A 3,547-nucleotide genomic window follows, 5' to 3' on the forward strand; every position below is an offset into this window, starting at 1 on the left:
GCTAGTATTAGAATCATGAGCTAGTATCAGAATCATGAGCTAGTATCAGAATCATGAGCTAGTATCAGCATCATGAGCTAGTATCAGAATCATGAGCTAGTATCAGAATCATGAGCTAGTATCAGAATCATGAGCTAGTATCAGAATAATGAGCTAGTATCAGAATCACGAGCTAGTATTAGAATCACGAGCTAGTATCAGAATCATGAGCTAGTATCAGAATAATGAGCTAGTATCAGAATCATGAGCTAGTATTAGAATCATGAGCTAGTATTAGAATCACGAGCTAGTATCAGAATAATGAGCTAGTATTAGAATCAGGAGCTAGTATCAGAATCATGAGCTAGTATCAGAATCATGAGCCAGTAATAGAATCATGAGCTAGTATTAGAATCATGAGCCAGTAATAGAATCACGAGCTAGTATTAGCAATCCAACATAATGACGCCCCGACGTGCAATACGGGAACCTTGACGAACGCCAGCTAGTTAGCAACGAGCAGTATAGCCTGTCATGCGGCCAGCGAATCCACGAACGAGCCGCGAGGGGAGGATTTATGGTGCATTCGTTTGTGGTTGGAGGTGGCAAGTCGCAAGTGGCAAAATACCTACCTCCGACCTGTGTGCATTCGAGCTATATACATCATATCACAGTCACCTAGTTATATCCAGTGCATTCGAGCAACTGGGGGCTGAGAAACATATCCGAATTTGCGACGAGGAAGTGCGAGTTCATGCGGTGTTGTATTTTAATTATTCCTAGTAGCAAGTCGCAATTTGCCACCTCCCATTTATAAACGAACGCACCATGAGATGAACCAAATACATAGAGACTCCACATAGCACGTCCACGCCCGAAACTGCAAACAATTCAATGGTGAATGCACCCGGCGCACATCGACAGTTGAGTAATGCGGCAGACGAGGCATGGACAACCTCCGACATAGCGGCTCATGAATGAAACCCAGTGACCGGCGCGTAGCAATGCTCAAACGGACTTCCAACGCAAGCTATGCGAGCAACTGAACCATACGCCAACGCAAGTATGGCACTACGGTGCTACAGAGAGACGGGCACCTCGGCCTCGGAAGCCGGCGCTCCACAACGCCACTAAACGGACACCCAAACCACGGACCGGAGAGACGACGCGGGCAGAGAGGAACGCAAGAGCAGAGAACGCGGAAGCAGCGAGGACACCGCGGGCAGCAGATAGCAAAGGCACCAAATCACAATATGAGCACGGAACGCGAGCAAGACGCGGAGCAGCGAGCAATAGCAGGAATGGCAGCGGACGCCAGAGCAGAGAACGCGGAAGCAGCGAGCATGCAATGTACGACAGCAGTAAAGGCAAGCGCGAACAATGACATGTTTTGACAGCTTAAATACATGCGCTCTAGTGAGCTGACCAATGCTATGACAGCTACAGTCAGCTGGTGCTGCGTCATGCGTGACTGATTAACCTCTGCTGACCCCCGGCCGTGACGTACGTGTCTCGGCTGAATTTGCGTCGGAGACTTCATAAATGCAAAAAAGGACATTTAAAACAAAATGCAGGAAAAATAAAATACAGGAATAAAAGTTACAGTGCAGCGCAACCTATGAGAATCCTAACACATAGAACAAGGACCAGACAAGCAACGAAGCTCCTCAACATCTCAATTCTGTGGATTTGAAAAGTAGAAGGACCCCTGAGTAGAATGGACTATTTTAAATGGCACGGACCATGTCTGTCTCTCTGTCTGTCTCTGGGCTATGTGTCTCTCTGTCTCTGGGCTATGTGTCTGTCTCTCCGTCTCTGGGCTATGTGTCTGTCTCTCTGTCTCGGGGCTATGTGTCTGTCTCTGTCTTGGGGCTATGTGTCTGTGTCTCTGTCTCGGGGCTATGTGTCTCTCTCTGTCTCGGGGCTATGTGTCTCTCTCTGTCTCGGGGCTATGTGTCTCTCTCTGTCTCGGGGCTATGTCCATGATTATCTCCAGAACCAGCTGATGTATGAAGTTGACATCTGGCGGCTCTATTTCTCAGCACCCTGATGTGCAGTGTCGCCTGTGAAGTTGTTTTGATCAGTGGTTCTTGACGGGCGTAGTTCCGGGTGGAAGGATACGCTCCCATCCAGTGCTACGGTCAACCCCATACCAGGATCCATGATACCAAGGGGCGGCTTACAATGCTACCAGCTAGCGGCCTACAGAATCTAGCTATCCGCTTCTGAGCAGCTTAGAGTTGATTACTGTCGCTTTAAGCACAGAGAATACCGGACAATTGGCCGCCATTCAATTGGGTCTGAATGGTGAAATACGGTCGTACAATAGAGGGGAAGCCATGTCATGGCAGTTTTGAATGGGCATAGATCTCAGAAGCTAAATCTTATCTACAGTCAGATCAATAGTTGTTCAACACTGATGAAACAGAGTTTATTCAGTAATGGGTTCATTCGTTTCAGTTTGTACCATGAAATAAAAATAGTTCCTTTCGGTGTATATGCCAGAGGTGATGATTTGAATGGTGAACTCTAACTGATTCTGTCGATTTATCTGCCCGATTTATTTGTGAGTAATGCTTTCTATACTTGTGCAGCCCTGCAGTGTTTAGTGTGTGTGTGTGTGTGTGTGTGTGTGTGTGTGTGTGTGTGTGTGTGTGTGTGTGAGAGAGAGAGAGAGAGAGAGATAGCTAGCTAGCTAGACAGACAGACAGACAGACAGACAGACAGACAGACAGACAGACAGACAGACAGATAGATAGATAGATAGATAGATAGATAGATAGATAGATAGATAGATAGATAGATAGATACAACTGGGTTACATACACAGATGTGCCATCACTGAACATTCTGAAACCCACTCATCTCTATGAACCAATCAGGGATGCTCACCGATGACCCCTCTGATAGCAGCTGTGACCTCCTGCTGCTTGGCTGCCTCTATGAACAGCTCTGCTCGCCCCTCGATAAGGAAGAGAGTGGTCAGAGCAGACAGGTGAGCACCCGCTGAATGGCCTATCAACACAATATTGTTCATTCAGTAGTACAGAGTCTGTTGTCTATTGTATAGACAAGGTGTTCAATTGCTCAAGTGTTGTCAGGTGTTGGTTCGAGTGTTCGAGTGTACAGTGGTGCATAGTCGGTTGTCTATTGTATAGACAAGGTGCAAGGTGTCACGTGTTCACTTGTTGGTCCAGGGGGTGGCATGTGTGCCATTGTTATAATTAGAGTGAGGGCCTATGTATAGTACAACCAGAGTACTATAAACAACTGACTCTGCACCACTCGAACACTCGAACCAACCAATTGAACACCTCGTCTATACAATAGACAACTGATTCTGCACTACTGTACACTATCACTTGAATCAACACCTGACAACACTTGAGCAATTGAACACCTTGTCTATACAATAGAGAACTTACTCTGCACTACTGTATACTACTGTACAGTATACTTGACATGTTATGCTAGGCAAGTGCTGGCTAGTGAAGCTGAAGCTTCTCATGGATATGAAGGAGGAGAAGGTGAAGGACACAGCCATTGATACCATCCTGCCTCAGTCCAG

The sequence above is a fragment of the Borostomias antarcticus genome (assembly GCF_949987555.1).
Source record: "Borostomias antarcticus genome assembly, chromosome: 6".
Lineage (NCBI taxonomy): Eukaryota > Metazoa > Chordata > Actinopteri > Stomiiformes > Stomiidae > Borostomias > Borostomias antarcticus.